The sequence below is a fragment of the Spermophilus citellus genome (assembly GCF_964194105.1).
Source record: "Spermophilus citellus genome assembly, chromosome: 12".
NCBI classification, from domain to species: Eukaryota; Metazoa; Chordata; class Mammalia; order Rodentia; family Sciuridae; genus Spermophilus; species Spermophilus citellus.
In genome coordinates, this window is record NC_138198.1 from 96,671,349 (window position 1) to 96,691,194 (window position 19,846).

The window sequence follows — 19,846 nt, forward strand, 5'->3', positions numbered from 1 at the left end:
TCTTTTTGTAGGCATTTGAGTTGATAAAAAGAAAGAAAATTAGACTTAAACCAAGTCTCACAAAAAGGACATGAGCATTAAAATTATTCCAGAAAAGTAGCTGCAGACCAAAGATAGTATAAATGATGCATGTGCAGAAACAGAAATCCCCATGCCTATGCATGGTCTTCTTCAGATACCTAAAATGGAACAACAGGAAGAGGCTATTCAAACATGATAAAAAAAATAGGCCATAACTTTAAAGTCCTTGATGACTCTTTAAAATACAGTTTTATTTCTAATACCATTAACAAAGAACCTTACTCTAAGCATAGCTTGTCCCTCGAGAGAGACTAACAAATGCTCATAAACACTTGTGAAAATGAATCATCTATAACATAAAATCAAACCTCTGTAATTTTTCAGTCATAATTTAAATAAACTGTTTACAAAATTTCTTTTGAAAATTTATAAATATAAATATATAAATGAATAAATAAATACATAGAAATAAATCTACATATAATGGAACTACATGCTCCAAATTTAAAAAAAAAATACTCTATTTTTCTTCCAAATAAGTCTTTAGTACTCTTTTCTTTACATGTGATATGGCACGTTTAGCAAACAGCATTACTTAGACCACTTCCATTCCTGGTTGCCCCCTGTACAATAATGTTCCATTATGACTTTTTAATCTTGCACATTAAGGAGTTTCATTAAAGTGAGCTCAGGTTAGCATTTTTTAACCTGCTCTAAAAATGTTAACATGAGCCACAGTGGGCTACCAGCTCAATAATCTTCCAATTGTCCCAAGCTCCAAATGGCCCATTGAGGCTCTATTTGTTCCAGTCTGTTGGTTAAATATGTATTTGTGTGGTTTTTAAAAACATTTAATTATTTACCTAAGAGGCCCTAACAGCTGGTCTGCTAGGTAAAGCCAATAGGAGACAGTTGAATGTCAGACCCATTCAATTTAAATACATTTAAAAAAATGAAAACAAATTAAAAGCAAAATATCTTAACTTTAGTTTTCTTCCTGTCTGTCCTGTAAACATAGATTGAAGGCACATGCTCTGCATATTAAAGGTCTGTTATAAGGAGTACTGTAGAAAATCATATTTTCTCATGCTGTGGGTCAGTGACCATATATAAGTCACACAATATTAATGTTCTTTCATTATTTCCTCTTCATTTTTTAATATCAAAAGTATTTAGATCATATTGTGGAGTCATTCCAAGTCTATAGAAGCTCCTTTATGAATTTAGTGTTATTAATTATTTTTAAGTATATACTGACAAAACTAGAACAATCTAATAACAACTCTGAATTCATATATTTAAATATATTGAGCCAATATCTTCACTCTAGCTATCCCTCCAGCCATCACTTTTCAAATTCCTGAAATAATTTAAATTTCTATGTTAATATATAAGCCCACCTACATATAAACACAACACTGAATATTTTAAAATTATCATGTTGAAGTAGTTCTGTTATATCATCAAAATGAAACCAAGATGAACCAGTTCCTTGAACAAAGCATTCCTTAGGGAATCTAAGGGACCTAAATCAGGATACTAAAAATGTTTAACCTATGCTGCAAGAATAAAAATAAATGGGTTAATAGTCTGGGTTTTAAATAATAATCTAATGTTCCTTTGGAAGCACAATAAAATTTTTCTATATTTTGTTTTATCTTCTTAAAAGTAAACTTCTTGAAGACAATCATAATATCTTTAGCATATCCTAATATTTTATTAAGTAAATGTGAAGTTTTCAAATTCCTTTTGACTAATGTGCATTTAGAAATAATATATCAGGCTAACAAAGTTTTTTTTTTTAATACATACATTGCAGTGTTTTCTTACCTTGAAGACAAATGCACCTCTATAACTATCTGAAGGTGATATTGAATTCAAAATTCTTGTGCTACTTGAAACTCTGTGTCTGAATATGGAGGTATGGGGAAAGAGGATCTCAGCTATCCTCATATCTCATGGGCCTTTCCTTTCCATCCCCAGGTAATTTCATGTAGTTCTTCAGTCCATGTGCCTGACCTTTTGGAAAAGCCCCTTCAAATGTCCCTTGGCTGACCATTAGACATAGGGGTTTGAAAACCTAAGAGACTATCCAGTTTTGAGATCAAGAGACCTGGTATCAGGCCTATTCAGTCCTTAGAAGTAGATTCAGGATCATTTAGAAAGGTAGTTCCAAGGTATAATAAATCCAGAGCAGAAGGAAGATAAGACTCTATGCTAGCATGTCTTGTGGGACTCTTTGTTCTTGCTCAGGTTTAAGGTCTTTAGTATTCATTTGAATCTTTCATAGTGCTTAGCACATAATCTTGTAAAACTTTTCTTGATAAAGACTGATTGATGATTATTTTACATATTATTTATTTACTATAACCACCACTCTGGAAAATGTACCTTTTGAGATGAATATTATATTAATCAACCTCTCTGCAATCATCTAATAAAATGAATAATTATCTTCATCTTATTGCTACCTGATAGTATAATATCGTGGTTTACCTTTAAGATTTTGTGTTTGTGTATGGTGCTGGTATTCCAATTCTGGGCTTCACACATACTAGGTAAGTGCTTTCTACAACTGAGCCACACCACAGGTCACATGAGTTTCCTTTTGAATTGAAAATTACATGCAGTGAATATAAAAATAAACAAAATTTCCCACACTTCAAGTCTATATCAAGCTAGATTCCTTGAGAACTTTGGAATATTGCTAATATAGCCCATCCATTTATGTGGCCAAGAATTGAGAAGTAGCTCCAACATTCAGTGACTGAAGACTCATCTGAAATAGCTGTTACCATACTGACTGTAATGCCATTGCTTTTATATCTCTTTATAGATGGACTCCTAAAAGGATAAAAATATCCATTAAACTATGAAATCTGCATTGAAAAAGTTTCTGGATGTCATATGTTTTACTTAAAAAAAAACTTTAAAACTTAAAACGTGATCATATCTTCTCTCTGTTTGGTCTAGCATCTACCTTGGACATTTTGCAAAAACTTTTTTTTTTTAAATGTGATTTGCAATTTTGGACACTGGATGCTTCCCTTAAGACATTGCAAACATTTTTTTTCTTTTTGTCTGATTCTCTGTTCTCTTGATTTTACTCAAATTTGGTCAAAGCCCAGAATGAGAGAAATGTGAGAAAATCTAAAACTCAAACTCCTCCAGTCAAAGTTAGAATGGGTTATTGAAAGAGCAAAATGGTGTCAATTTGGATTCAGTGTCTTTAAATCAATAGTGTAATTTTAATGCACATATCATTAGCATATTATAGATATGTCATAGATAAATTATTAAGCTTATTAATATTTATTTTCAATAACCTCATATAATTGGAATATCATAAATGGTGAATTACAATTATGTTTGCATTTGCTTTTTCAAGATTCAAGCTAAAGCACAGGACAAATCAATAAACCACTAACACACATCTGAGGAGTGCCTAAAATGGACCAAATAGAGAACTATTCCATAATCACGGGGATTTAAACATACAGGAACTTATAAATTAAATGAAAATAAAATAGAAATACATGAGATGAATGGAACAGAAATAATATTTAATTGTTGCTGTGAGCCAACTAGTTATATTAGTCTTTCACTGTAGTAAGTTGTTATGCTTCAAGTTGAACCATGACATATTTCAATTTATCTAACAAAAGGATTAATTATAACAGCATTTATGTAAAAACTCATATCTTGAAGAGATGTGTTAGTGCATCAATATTCTGTTTGAGTCTCATCCCTGTGCGAAATAGAAGACTTGTATGAATTAAAAAACAAAATTTGAGTTTTCTAATGGCTCTAGTATCATTACAATCTCTTCAACAATTTTTTTAAAAGTTTTCAAAGTAGGAGTGTGCAGAAGTGTGATAAGTTTGTTATTTATTTTCCCCACTAAAGAATATTAACAACATTCATTTCACATATAACATTGTTTAGGAGTCTCTCATATACAAGGTAGAATTTTCCATGGATGAAAATAAACCTCTCCCCGAATCTTAAAAAATACTGCTGATTGTAGATTTCTTATTGGCACGTGTCAATTCTCCCATGTTTATGCGACTTTGCATGCATCTCACTTTCCTGCAATTCTCTGCAACATAATAATAGAGGATTTTATACCATCCCTGGCACCTGAAAGAGACATTCGTTTTTTCTTTTCCCCATCAGCTCAAGAAGCTCAAGCATTTGACCACTTTCACACATTTCCCCTAGGGAGGCTGCAAGAACAGGAGGAGGAGATGGTTTTGTGTTTTGTTGCCTGCAAGTGTGGCAAATCCCTTTCTGGCAAAGAAAATGAGTAGAAAGATAAGTGAAATGTCAGGATAACTTAGTGTTTTACTTAGGTCATCTGTTGAAAGAGACAGAAAGAGAGAGAAAAAGAAAGAGAGGAGACCATATGCACTTTCATGTTCTGAGTCTTTGCTGAGGTTTATGTAAATCTTTACACAGTTTTTCCACTGCCTAGTTAAAGCTGTTAGTGATATGCATATCCTGCATATGAATGCAAAGGACTCATCCCTTAGATGGCTTTAGTAAGGAACATGTTTTAGAGTTTCTGAGGTCATAGAGAATTTATTTGATGAGGGTGAAGGTGGCCCTCATCTAATATGAAATCTTTGACTGACCAAAAATACTCTACTTGCCTCTTAACCTAGTAGCAAATAAATTGGTGCGCTCCTGTCTAGATGAAGTGCTTTGGCTTCAGGTGAAGGCAGGGAATTCAACACTTGCTCAAACCCACCCTGGTTCCATATTACAACCCTCTTCTTTTCCTTAGAGCTAAAAACTCATCTGAAATAACCTTCTGCTCTAATGTTTCCCAAAGTGTTCTTTCCTCAACACCAGTTCAAGGCACCCTAATTGACAACAGATTTCAACTGTTTTGGTCATTTTTTGAATTAAAATTTCATTTTATTTATATGTACTTTTTAGTATTAACATTAAGGAAATTAAAGACACAATCCCATTTGCTATGCATCAAAAGGTGAAAAATAAAATTCTACGTATGTGTCTGTGCATAGAAAAATTAGGTGGAGATAGTGAGGTGGTAATTTTAGGATATCAAAATTCTTACAAAGTTTATCTGTTGAAGCTCAAAGTGCATCCATCATATTGAACTTTGCATTGGGACATTGTCTGTAGAAGTCAGATCCTAATAAATTGCAGCATTGTTTCTCAGCAAGTAACTTAATACTACTCTTGGCATTATTGAATAAATCAACAAGATATTGTTAAAAACACAGATATTTATCTAAGATGACCCATAGACAAAAAGGAGTTGATCTGTCTACCCCACAGTGAACATATCTGAAGATCCAGAATCTGCCAAACAGGATGCAATAGGTAATCCTGGGACTGGCCAAATTGGTTGGAGTTAGAAGAAGGGATCTGGGCCCTATTTAATCATAGCAAGAATCCAAAAAAAAAAAAAAATATCTTTAACCTCAAAAACAGTAGGCTTTAAGAATAATTCATTGCAGCATTAAGGTGAAATTCTTTAATAAACAAAATGAGATGTCCTAATTCTATAGGTAAAATTAAGGTACCTGGATGGTTTGCTTTATGAATAGAAAATTTCACAATAGGACATTGTTCAAGTTCAATCTAAATTAAGTTTCAATGAAAGTGAAGGGCCAAATATCTATAAAGCACTAATTTTAAAAAAAGAAATTCTAAATAAATAGAAAAAAGATCAGTAGAATAGAGGAAATGAAGCTGGGGGAGGGAAGAGAAGGAAAGGGAGGAGGGAGGAGATGAGGGAAAGGGGAAGTACTGGGGACTAAATTGGAAAAAAATATATTCCATGTTTCTATGAACATACTGAAATGAACCCCAATGTTATGCATAATTTTAATACACCAATAAAAATATCAACATGTTAACATTGAGTGCCATTGGAAGTGCTAGGTCCATACATTCTCTTTTCCTATAGTTAAACCCATAATGTACCTTGTTAGATCTCAAAGTCCAATTTGAAATCTCTAGGCATGATTCAAAACTGCATTTTGTTTTTCAGAAAAGGGTAAATACATTTAGGGTTAACCTAGGTAAAAGACACAATGATGATATTGCACTCAAAAGACTGGACAGTTAAGTGTCAGTTTACCTCTTTCTTCCTTTTTGGGTTACCCCACCAAGCAGCACTTCCCAAGGGTTTAGCCTTGAAATGGCCTAGTATTACCCAACTCTACCATTTTTTTTTTCATATTTAGTCATATGTAAATCGTGCTTGAAGCTTCAATGTTTTAATATTGTCTCCCTAACTAGACTTTCACATTTAAGAAATCTTCAGTGATGCCAATAATTCATTCAACCATGTTCTCTGAATTTAGTATTTGGATATGCAATCTGAAAAATGATTTTATGTCCCTTAGTTGTTAAGGGTACTCCTGAAAGTACACCATCATAAATAAATTAATAGGACATATCATAGTTTATGGAGTTAATATAAAATAATATTGACATTAAGATAATTCAGGAGATAGGTCTGACACTTCATATCCACTACAGACAATCAGTATGAGTGAATCAAGTTGGGGTGTGTTTCTGGCATGGATTTGAGCTATGAACTAAACTCCCTGTCAGTTGTGTAGAAGGTTTTCCTGATTCCATGCTCCAGCAACTTACAGGAGGGCCAACTTATAATGAAGTCCCAGTGCTGCTACTTCTTGTCCTCTAGGAATTCAGATCCTGGACAGAGGCCATTATCTTCCTGAGCTATCACCCCACAGTAGAAACAGAAGGTTCAGGGCACATGAATAATGCCACAATAGGAGGGAAGTGACTGCGTTCCCAAGCTTACCAATTCCCACATGCCTCCCTGTCTACCTGTGTGGCAGGGCTGCAGCAAGAAGCCAATTATTTCGAAGGCTTTTGTTTTGCAGTAAGGTAGGTTCACTGACTGCTGCACATCAATTCCTGCCTGTAGGTGTAATGGCCACCTGGTTAGTTTTGCCTACAAATGTCAGTCCACCAGAAAACAATTCTAATCTACAAATGAATATTATTAAGCAGAAAAGAAAGGAAGGCCTGATTTGACAGTGATGATGAGTTAGCCTAGTGTAAGTCTTTGTAATAAGACTATTTGACCTGCTTCTGTGGTGCAGAAGCATCTTGAACTCTGAGAACTCTAGCTGTGGGCAGTCCACAATAGCAAAGCCTGACATAAAGTGTCATGAAGCAGATAAAGTGTCACAGCTCAAAAACATTCTACAGAAAGAATTTCCAAGAAAAGTTGAGTAAATCTTAGAATTCTGGAAAAGTAGTCATATGGGTAGCTTAACATATTTTTCATATCATACATGTTCCAATTTACTTTTCGGCACTGACTCTATCAGGGTTTGGGTACAAAAACCAGAAAGAATGCAGGTGATTTTCTTGAATAGAATGCAATACTTCAAGTTAGATAAAGAAGTATTAGAACATTGAAAGGACGAAATGGGAGCACAGAGGTAGACGAAAGTAGCCCCCAGAGACAGCATCTTCAACTTCTAGATTCCAGGAAAAAAGCTGTTTGAGTACCCAAGAACCTAAATAATAAAAGGAGTCTGCAGAACGAGAACGAGATTTCTGAAAGAGAATTCAGCCTAGCTGCTTGCTGCCTCAGAAGGTGCCAGCATGGCCCCAGCAGGGCTGGGACACAGGTCTCCTTATGTCTGAGAAGCCACATGGGGGATGGTCTAGTGTTGGAGACAAAACCTTTGAAGTTGAAATGAAAAACTCTTGGAAGTAAATATCAAGTCAGAGTAAGAAGATCTGGGGTTGGGGGAAGAGCAAGAGCTTCTCCATCCTCTTCCAGCCTGTATCCTGCCTCTTGGTGCCACCAATGAGAGGAAAAAGATGGGGAAAAGATGTTTTCCTTTAGGTATGAGATGTCCCCCAGAAGCTCATGTGTAAGACAATACAAACCTGTTCAGAGGTTAAATGATTAGATTAGAAGATGTGTAACCTAATCAGAGTAATAATCTAGTGATATGGATTAACTGGGTGGTTACTGTAAGCAGGTAGGAGGAAGTGGCTAGGGAAGGTGGATCACTGGGCCGGGGGTGTGATAACTTTGGGGATTTTATTTTGTGCCTGGTGAGCAGAACTCTCTCTGCTTCCTGATTACCATGTTCAAAGCCTGTTTTCTTTGACCATGCCTTTCTGCCATGATGTTCTGCATCATCTTGAACCCAGAGTTATGGAATTGGCCAACAATGGACCGAGACTCAAAAAAGTTTTCCTGCTCTATGTTGTTCTTGTCACAGTGATGAAAAAATTCACTAAAACAGGAGTAGAGACAAGGGACAATAACTTCAGAACCAGCACAGTCACAATGTTTGATTTCCTCTGGTCCTTCATATAACAAGATTTTGGACATCTACTCTGATATAGGCACTTCACTTTACCCAGGTGGAAAACAAAAGAAAAAAATGTAATTATGGTAGATTCAAGTATTCAAAGTTTGAACCCCTATCTCCTAACATTAGTCTGCATCTCCTTCCTGTTATTTGATCTTTTTTTGAGAACTCTTGTTTGGTGGGAAATCATGTGACAAGATATCGAAGGAACCTGTTCATTTCACATTTTGTAAAAGCAAGATATCCAGACCCCAGAGACAGATGAGTCTTTTGCAGATCTTCTACAGTGGATGATATTGTGCCTCACATCCTGCAGACAGACAGTAAAACTTTACTTTTTCTTTGGAGAAATAAAGAAGAATTCTGAAATACTCATCAGTGTGCTTTCATACCTATCTCTATTTGAGTATTGAGGCAGGGGGGATGAGACCTTCTTGCCCATTTCATTTCATAGGTAGAAAACTTGAGTCTCTGACACTCTGGTCAATTACGTGAATCACTTAACAACTGCATGAGAGGGAGATGGAGAGTAAAGAGCCTACCAACGGATCAATCCATACATTTACTTCTCCTGCCATTGTACCAAAATTATTCTTTTGTTTTTGACATTCTATTTAAAAAGTCTATTAAATCATCATGCTTTTAAATCTATTTTCAAAGTAGAGAAAAATATCCCTCTGTGCTCTTGGGTAAAGTGCAGACAAGTACAAGGGGCGTTTAGGAATTCTGAATGGATTCTCCTATTTTTCTGTTTTGGGTAGAAAATTATATCAAAAAGTTTAGAGATATTGAAATTTAACAGAAAAAAAAAAGTGACATGTTGAAAAAGAAGCCTGTGAATCCAATAACAAGAACAGTTTTACTTTTCAATCTGCTTGTACTATCCTTCAAGTTAATACTTTTACATATTCACTAATTTTACAAAAGAGACCTTTTAAACATATCAATAGGTCAATAAATCTATGCTGATAATGGGGTGGTACTTAACTCAGTCTTTATGAGCTGGTTTCCTTGGATGCTGCGTTATATCGCTATAACTGCTGCCACTGAAGAGATTTATAGCTATCGATTGGTACGTTTAACATGTTGATCTGTCAAACAAATAAAGAGGCTTTGTAGACTAGTGTACGGCTGGAATCTATTCAAGTTAAGAATTAACCGGGATGAACTTTGGGATTTCCTGAAATTCAAACCATCTCTCTTGCTGTTTCCTGTCCCTTCCCACGTTTCGTAAGGTTCTGATTCCTGTATCTGGCCTTGGTATCTCTCTCTATCCCTTTTTCTCTTTTGCTTTGTCTTTTACCTGAAATGAACCCATTCACACTCTCTACCTAACAGCAGATTCACCTATTCTAAAGGCCGTCCTCATAGTTCAGATCTTTCATAATGTCTTGCCGCATAATCTGCACATGTTCATAATCTGTTGGTCTCTCATTGTTTAGAAATCCTTGCCATTCATTGTAGTTATCACCTCACTGCTGTTTAATGTGCCTTGCTCCCCGAGTATGAGCTTTTCAAGAACCAGAGCCAGGATCTTCTTTCTGTCTGTCATTCATCCACCTTGGATTGTGAAGGCTGCCCAGGCAGGAAGAACCACACTCCTGAATGACTGCTGAGTTGCAGTGTGCATCTTCATAGTGTGAACAATGTCCTCCTTTTGTGGAGCAATTTACTAATTCTGAATCAGTTTTATAAATATCATTTCCCTGAGTAATGTGGGGACCACGAGCAGTGGATACTCTTATGATGTCTCTCCAATTAAATTACAAAGCAGAGGTCATGATTGGTTAAAGGAATAGCTTGTATGGACAGTAAACAAATGAAGTGCTAGCTCTAGATACTAGAGTCTGTATTTTTTTTTTTTTGGTTTTACATTTTCATACATGTTTTTGTATCCTTTATCTTTTAGAATTTCATTGGATCAAATCTAAATGAAAGGAGATGAAAGAGGGTTGTATTCTTGATTTATGATTCAACAGATTGTCTTCATCTGAATGGTATAGATTTCTTCTTTAATTTGGTTTAAAATTTGGGTTTCCAAGTCTCCACTGAAATCTGATGAATCAGATCACTGTTGCAGGGCCTTAGAATCAGCATTTGATATCAAAATTTACTTATATAATAAACCTCAATAATTAAGACAGATTGGATGGTTATATTTTGTTTCCTTACAAGTGTAAAATTAAATTTTTTTTTTTGCAACTCTTATGACACACTGTTCAAATTTTCATTTTCTTAATATTCATCTCTTCAATCACAGGCAAGTTTCTATTTGAGGGAAGTGTGCACAAAACAGGTTTTAACGATTTCTGAAGTGTACATGCATATGTTTATTTTAGGCATTGTGCTTACAGGTCAGACACTGAGATGGAGGGTGGAGCCTAAAGCCTTAGATGGCAAAATATTAAATTTTACCAATGTGCTGGACCAGCACAAGGCAATTCAATTTCAGTACCCCTAATTACTTTTAATTGAAATTATTTTTATTTTCCCTTTGCAGACATATGTGCAAAAATAATTTGGAATAAAACTAGCACTGCAGGTAGAAATGCAGTTCTTGCATAATGCTCTCTTTGAGAACAAGTTCAAAGACAATGCTCAGCCACTATCCTGCATACACGGAAGTGTATATGTGACTGGAAGTGGCTTGGTGTGCATGGGACAGAAAGCAGGAAATCAAGGGCAGCCAATTGCAATGCAAAAGGCAGGCACCACCAAGAGAAAAAAGGACAAAGACTACAATGAAAGTCTTAAGGCATCCTGATTCTGGTGTTTGGCCATTCATTCATAACACTAGCCCTCTACATGAATGCTTTCATATTACCTCTACTATACCATTTTCTTATGTATCTGTGTCTATACACAGATACACATAAATGAAATTTTATTGCTTATTTTTAAAGTCATAATTCATTCACCAACTATTTATTGAGTGACTAGAGAGAACTCCCAAATATATAATTTTCTCCATGTTTACCCACTCCCCTTTCATTTCTTTCCTTTCCTGTTTTGTGTCTAAATCGTATGACATGTTGTATGGGCGAAAGCAGGTTGTATTGGACTAAATAACTCATTCTATTTCTCATCGTGTGTACAATGCTTATTATTTGGGAAGGTTCCACCCACTAACAACTCTGGCTTCAGAATATATTGTTTTCAGAGCTCTTCTGACATTACTCAGGCATGCTGATTGTACACAAACAAATATGTCTGGGCTTGATAAGGCTAAATTGCATATAAGCTTAAGTTCTTCTTTGCTATTATGTTTAAACAAAAATAACCATGTTATTTCCAGATCCAGTCAGACCAAAAGAAAAGCTACCAGTTCTTGCCAAATAGCAAAGGACAGATTGGTAAGAACAGAGGGGAAAAAAGACAAAACTTATTTTCTCTCTTAGAACAAACCACGTGAAGAGTCCAATTGGAAGGCTGGAGACACTGTTTGATAGACTAGACTGGGGCCGAAGCCAGCTTTCCCATGACTTGATCCTGTCTATGCAGAAAATAGCACTTAGTAAAGTACTAGAGATGACTGATATATTGGTGATGGTTCTCCAGAGATACAGAACCAATAGGATGTGTGTGTGTGTGTGTGTGTGTGTGTGTGTGTGTGTGTGTAGAAAGAAAGAGAGAAAGAGAGAGGGAGAAAGAGAGTCAGAAACTGAGATTTATTACAAGGAATTGGCTCAAACATTTATAGAGCCTGAAAAGTCCTGCAGTCTGTGATTAGCAAAGCAAAGACCCAGGAGAACTGATTTGTAGTTCCAGTTTGAGTTTGAAGTACCGAGAATCAGGAGAGGCCAGTGGTGTAAGTTCCAGGGCAAAATCTGGCAGGCTCAGTTGGAGAGCCAAGATGAGTCCATGTTTCAGTCCTAGTACAAAGGCCAGAGAAAGACCAGTGTCCCAGTTCGAGCAGCCAGACTGGAGAAGATCCCTCTGATTAATTCTTTTGTTCCTTTCATGTCTTCAGATTTTTGGATGTAGCCTAACTGCTTCAGGGAGGGCAATCTACTCTGTTTGCTCTGTGGATTTAAATGTCATCTCATCTAGAACCACCCTTGAAGACACTCAGGAAAATATCTGGGCACCGCATGGTGCAATTGATCATCACCTGACCTTGGGGTTAACATACCCAGATAATTAGAGGTTTGAAGGTCATCTGGTCTAAATCTCTACTCAGGACAGGGGTTTCTTCTTCTGCCTCCTCAAGTGGGTGGTATCCAGATTCTGCACATGGATGTCACCTTGTACTTTCCTACATGGCTCACTCTGCTGTTGGAAATATGCGATGAAATAATCTGACCTAGTCACTTTTATGTTTCTACACATTTGATCAAATACTTGCTCATCTTTGAAATGCTTCCCCAAGTAGAACTTTCCCTTTGAGTCTCCTCTGACGTCTTCAGGCAGATAGATACCAAGACCTCCTCCTTTGGGGAGCTGACTGAAGTAAGTCAGGACTAGCATTCATGCTAAAGAAGAAGAAGCATTAAAGGACTGTGAAAATAGGTAATGGAGGAGGGCAGGGGCACACTGATCAGAGACCCTGTACCCATTCTTACTGTAAGCAGACTGACTCCACCTTGTATGGCAGTATGGACCAGTACCTTATGCATATTTCATATTGCATTAGATGATGCATGAAATATGAGTTCTTTACATGGATGATAAGACAGATTGGGAGACAGAAAGAAGGTATCATAGATTAGCAGAAGGTACCTAGGAAGATGTGAGAAGCAGTCAGGCTGGAGGAAAAGAGAAGGAATCAGGAAAAGCAGGTAGCTCAAAAGGGCTCTGTGCCTTCATCCTTAAAGAAAGGGTATTGCTTAGCTTCTCCTGGTGGGGAGACAAAAATTCCTGGGAGGAAGAAAGGGCCTATGTACATAGAAGGTGGCAGTGAGCAGTTCCCTGCAGGATGTTGGAGGGGTCACACTCCCTGGGATTGCAGGCTCGTGAGCTTTCCCAAGTAAATTACTCACAATTAGAAAATGCCTCAGGCCCAGACGCAATCAGTCTCCATAAGATTAGAAGAAAATCCTGAAGAAGTTTGCAGGCTCTAGGGATTTAAAGTATCTATTTACCGAGACTGTAGGAACTGTTCAGACAGATAGGAAACCTGCCTCCACACGGCTGTCCCCCTAATGGGCTGCATCAGGTCCCCAGTGGCCACCTCCTGGGATGAGCAGAGATTTCAGTCTCTTTCTCCACACCAATTTTCACACTCCTCCTGCCAATAAAGGGGGGCAATTAATGTTGCTGCTGACAGTTATTCCAGTTTGGGTCCAGGCCCATGGGATGCTAAACCTCACTGGGATACTGAAGCATTGTGTATGGACTTGCAGTAAAATAAACTAAGAAAAAGAGAGAAAAAAAAAAGAGCTTGCTGAGGGATTTTGTCTTACAAAAGTTCTAAGATTAAATATATATATATATATAAAATATATATTCACCTTTTAATTTATCTAAAAACAATTGTTGAGTACAGAGAATAAGATTGATCAAAATTATATTATGTGCATGTGTGAATATGGCATATGAATCCCACTAGCATGTATAATGATAATGCACCCATAAAAATAATAAAATAAAAAAAATTAAAACTTGTTGAGTGTATAGCATGGGCCCAAGCATGTGCTAGATTGTCTAGTGTGGATGAAAGAGAAAAAAAAAATTAGAAGATTTGGAATCTGTCTCCAGGAAATTAGAAATCCAGTTTGAAGAATAAGGTGTTGATCACAAGTGCAGTGTCTTGAACAGGGCTGGTGCTCTAAGCCATGTTGAATAACCCATCAAGTGGAAACAAAAGAAGCAAGCAAGGGCAGAATGATATAAAAGATAAAGCAGGTCTGTAACAGTTTATTTATTGAGAAATTATTTACACTCTCCCTGTTCCTTCCTTCCTGTATTTCCTGGTACTGGTTCTCTTTTATTATATGAGCCTTTAGGTGAGCAAAATACCATGTACTTTCTTTCTCTCTCCTGTGGCACAACCCGGCTGAGGCTGCTCTCACTATGGGAAATAGATAAGTACAATTAGTTTGTGCCTCACGTCTAGTTATCACTCAGCCGAGCTGGCTGCTGAAGCCTTACGTTTCCACGTAACACTCCTGTACATATCTCCTTTTTTAATTATTTCTACAGGTTTTAATTTGTAAACTGTCATGTGAGATCGGGGGTTGCATTTTGCCAGAATAACTGATATGATTGCAAAAGCAAATTATAGCTAGACCTGAAGCTTTTTTCAGACAAAAAATTATTACTATATTTCTAGTGTTAGGGGGAAAAAACTCTCTAGAACAAGCTTCTAAGCAAACACAACAATTCTGGTCTTCTGAAAATTGATATATTCAATTAAATGCTCACAATCTGGTTAGCTTTCAATAAATACCATTTAAACCCGAAAGCCTCAGTGTTATACGCATGACGCTAGGTAATGAAGCTTGTATCATTGTTGCTCTCAAGATTTTCATCCAGTAATATGCAGCCTCAAAACTCTTATCTTTGAGCTCAGAAAGCAATTTGACTCACATTAGAGTTCTCTTACAATAAATATCATCATTATTTTAACTTGATGCTCTTTCTAGTAAAACCTTTTAATTCAGATTCCACTGAATTGAGAAGAGGTGGGACAAAAATTTGGTTTAAATTGTTAAAAATCCCTTTTTTCACAGATTGAGGAGTGTAACATAGTAAGGAAAGTTATGCTAGGAAGCAAAAAGGAGCAAAGAATTTTAAGAAATATTGACTATTATTGAGCTCTGAAAACTCAGTCACAAATGTGCATGTAGTTACAATTACTGTAGTAACTACATATTTAGTACACTCACACATACAGTTGTATGTTTACATATGGATATGTATGTAAATATATATATATCTGTATAACTTTATGTGTGTGTATATTGTTGCTAGTTGCAAATTACTTCTAGCTAATCAATATCATATGCACTAAATAATACTAATGATCTCTATGTCAGAAAGATTAAAGTCCAGTTATCATAAGTACTTGAAAGTAATATAATTGAATCAAACTGCCCACGAGTCTGACTTCATTAATTCACAATGTCTCACCCTCTAACTAGAATGAATTGATGTTTTTGTTCTAGTGTATTTAATCAAATACTGAAGAAGCAAGAAGGAGGATAGGGTGGAGAAGGCAAATGAAATGCGGGCAACTTTTACTTAATATTTTAAGTGTGAAGTCACAGCTGTCAATTCTCATTGACATTTTCCCATACTCTGCTTAATTAGTGTCTTTATTGCCATAAACGGAGTCTGTTTCTGCTTGCTAAGTAAAAACCAGGAGAGAAAGCCATTGAATCTGAAATTTTTCTTCTTCCCAAAAAGATGTTAGCCAGTAAGTTTAGCTTACACTCTTTTCTCATCACGATCTGATGATCATTTAAGCACATATATGCAAACTTTGAGTAAGGTATAAAAGATCCTGAGATTCTTATAGTGGAATTGGCACCAAAGAGCCACCATTGGGAATTTCAAGGAGACCCGACGGTCTGTGTTGCTGTTATTTTAACCAGTTATTTCTGGCTATGACATTTTGAGAAGAAGGCACTGAAGTGTAGGAGCTTGTGACACAGGTAACTGTTTTAATGATTCAGAACAAAACTGATAGACTGAACCAAGAGAAGGAATTGAGGATGATAGAGAGGAAACATGGGTTATGACTTGATGCTTGGTAGGCACAAGTTTTGGGTACTGATGGTTTGTGATGTTTCTGAGTGTTTTAGCTTGAGACACTGCATAGACAGGGATGTAGTACTCACAAGAGGAATACGGGAAGAAGTCCCTGCATTATCATATCGGGAAGACTGAAAGAGTTACTGCCTAACCTTTCTGCCCTAGAAAGACTGCAGTGGAACCCAGAGGCAAGTTCAAATATAGATTTCAATCATTGCATACATATTATTTGCTAGGGACTACATTATGTAATTACTTATTAAGCAACAGTGACCAGCAAATGTAGGCATTTAATTAGGTACTAAATTATATGGTTAAAAACTAAAAGAATTATAGAAATTTGTTGGAGGGATGCCAGAAGCAGGAATAGCTTCATGCAAGAATTGAGATTTGACTTAGCTCTTGATAGGCCTAGAAGTGAAGAGCAGCCTCCTGGGGAAGGGAATGGCCCAAGAAGAAAGGTGGTGGTGTCAGAGGGCACAGCAGAATTTCAGAACAAGGCACTTCAGGCATATATTTAGTTTTTTAATCTCCATGTGTGGCTCTCCTGGTGCGTCTTAGGGACAGCAGCTCTGTGAATGGAAAAGGGAGAAGAGCATCCTTAGTGTGGTTGTTGCTTAGAATATGCCACAAGACGGAAGCAAGAATGGGTTAGTCCATTCGAAGACAAGATTTCTGAATCCATAAACACAGAAGAAAAAAAGTATAAACCTGTATTACTATGATAAATGCATTTTTTGAGTACACATATTATATTTCAATAGGAGGATGTAAAAGAATTATCTAAATGAGAATAATAAAGGCGGGATTGATACCTGAAGATAACTGGGCAGTCTTGTACTCAAGGAACTAAATTAATTCAAATCATTATCCATGGATCCATTACTTTTCTAAGGCTAGTCTCTGGAATTTTATTAAAATGTCCACAGAGCCATGGTTTGCTCCTGTATATATATATATTTAATTGTCAATGTACCTTTATTTTACTTATTTGTATGAGGTGCTGACAATAGAACCCACTGCCTCACACATGCTAGGCAAGAGCTCTACCACTGAACTACAAACCCCACCCTGGTTTGCTTCTTCTTCTCCTTCTTCTTCTTTTTTTTTTTTTAAAATCCGTGTTCCTCTGCTATACCAAAAGTTCTAGAAATGCCTCCACAAAGTGCATTTTGTGAGTTTCCAATGACTTACTTGCTCACTCATCTCATTATCTGGCAGGCCGTTTGTCTTTCTTTTTTTCTTCCATCTAACAAATGTAAAACCTCCAGGGTTTTCTATACATATCCTTTTTGAAAAGGTTTGTTTCTGTTTGTATGTGGGTGTGTGTTTCTCTAAAATATAGCCAGAACCCATTAGAATATGCTGTCAGAGTCAGTGGTAGGATTTTGTGTCATTTCCCTTTCGACTTGAAAAATAGCATTTTGAAAAAAATATTTTTCATACAGGACATTTTTCTCCCTATTCACTTTGATAGCACCACCTGCTTCGGGAAATATATATTTTCCACAAACCACTCAAATGAACTAATCCATTTTCACTATGTGTCCTTTTTGGCAAAATATCTACAGAATTTGCTTTCATAAAGATAAATTCTGTTGCTTTGCTTCTGTCTTTTTCCCCCCTCTCTCTTTATGAAAGGAAAATGATTCCTTGTTTTCTTCCTGTTGGGGAAATACATACAGAAATGAGATTCTACAAACAATTAAAACCAATGAGTGAAATTCTTATTTTGGACAAATTTATTTTAATCTCTCTCTTTCTCATTTTTCTCAATTGCAAAATGAGAATGCTGGAATCAAATGGCCCTTAAGCTTTATTTGCTAAAGATTATGTGATTCTTTGCCCAGGATATTTTACCTGGAATCAGAGATAGATGTAATATGGGCTTCTGGTATGATCAGATATCACTTTATTTGTTCAATTAGTGCTATTGTCATGCTTGGAGGTAATTTTTTTATTCTTAAAAGAATAAGTTGGGATCCTATCTTTGGAATTCCATGTGCCTTAATCAAGGTCAAGAAACCAAGAGAAGGAAGCTAGGGGAGGGTTCCAGGAGACTCTGTTTCTCATAGGACACTGGAAAAGTCCTTTTGAATGGGTATGTGCAGATTGGTTCCCCAGCATCTTGCTCCTGGGTTTGCAGAACTTAAGATTTGACCAGAATTTTCCTATGCAGAGTGGCAAGATGGTAAAAGAGACATGCATCTCACTGTGGATCTAGTGCTTCTTAGTGTTGAGTTCTGTGTTTAAGAAAAGAAGAAATCGCAGGGTACGGTGTCACATGCCTGTAATTCCAGCCTAGCTAGGAAGACTGAACATGAGGACTTCAAGTTCAAAGCCAGCCTCAGAGACAGTGAGCCCCTAAGCAACTTAGTGAGACCCCGTCTCTAATTAAAATACAAAATAGGGCTGGGGATGTGGCTCAGTAGTTGAGTGCCCCTAAGTTTAATCCTTAGTACCCTCCCACAAAAAAAAAGAAAGAAAAGAAAATGAGACATCTCTACTACCTCATTGAGATTTAGGGGGATTAGTATCATTGACACAACCATTCTGGATACACACACACACACACACACACACACACATTGTACATAACATCATATATATGTGTGTGCATATATATATATGTATGTGTGTCTGTGTGTACATATACACACACATATATATAAGATGGTATGTACTGTGTGTGTATATATATATATACACACACACACAATGAACAGCTGCAATGAATAGCTATGAAGTCTTTTTTTTTAAAGAGAGAGTGAGAGAGGAGAGAGAGAGACAGAGAGAGAGAGAGAGAGAGAGAGAGAGAGAATTTTTAATATTTATTTTTTAGTTCTCGGCGGACACAACATCTTTGTTGGTATGTGGTGCTGAGGATCGAACCCGGGCCGCGCACGCATGCCAGGCGAGCGCGCTACCGCTTGAGCCACATCCCCAGCCCTATGAAGTCTCTTGAACTCTCAAGTATACACACCACTACTATGTGTCAGAGTCAGGATTTAAACCCATGCAGCTTGACCACAAAACTTGAGGTTTTAACTGCTTCTCTAAGTAGCTTCTTTTCCCTGTTTTCTAAGCCAAATTCAGTGCAAGGGAGATTGACTCCCAATCAGGATTTTAAAGCTAATTTCAACATGGGTACCATTAATCCCTCCACTAGACAACTTCATGCCCACTCATTTATTCAGTGTTGTTGGCAGCCAGTGAAGCAAGACTCAGCTGCAGTGTGCACAGCTGTTAGGTGATGGGCATCTGTTTTGGTTTTGTCAACCGGTACATTCTGGAGAAGACTTGAGTTGGATTCCTGTTTTTACAGTGAACCACTTTCACGACTCTGGGGGAGTCATCTCATCTCTCTCAAGTTTAATCTTCTTGTTTATAGAGCATGGAAATAATCCAGGCCAATTTTTATTTTTTTAATTATTTTGAGACAAAATGTCACTAAATTGCTTAGAATTTCACTAAGTGGCTGATGCTGGCCTCCTACCTCAGCCTCCCCAGTCGCAGGCATTACAGCTGTATACCATTGCACCCAGCTGTCAATGGTTTGTAAATGAGGTACTCTAAATAATTCACAAAGAGTAGGCATAATTAATGATAGCGATTGCTATGGCTTATGATCACTGTTTTATCAATGAGATAACAAGTGACCAGAGAGATAACTAAATGATTATGTTGAACAAAGCTAATTCAAAGTATAAAAGAAAGGATAAAAGGTGGTGAGTTTTTATAAAGACCACGTCTTTTGAACTTGTAGTTCAGTGTCTTGC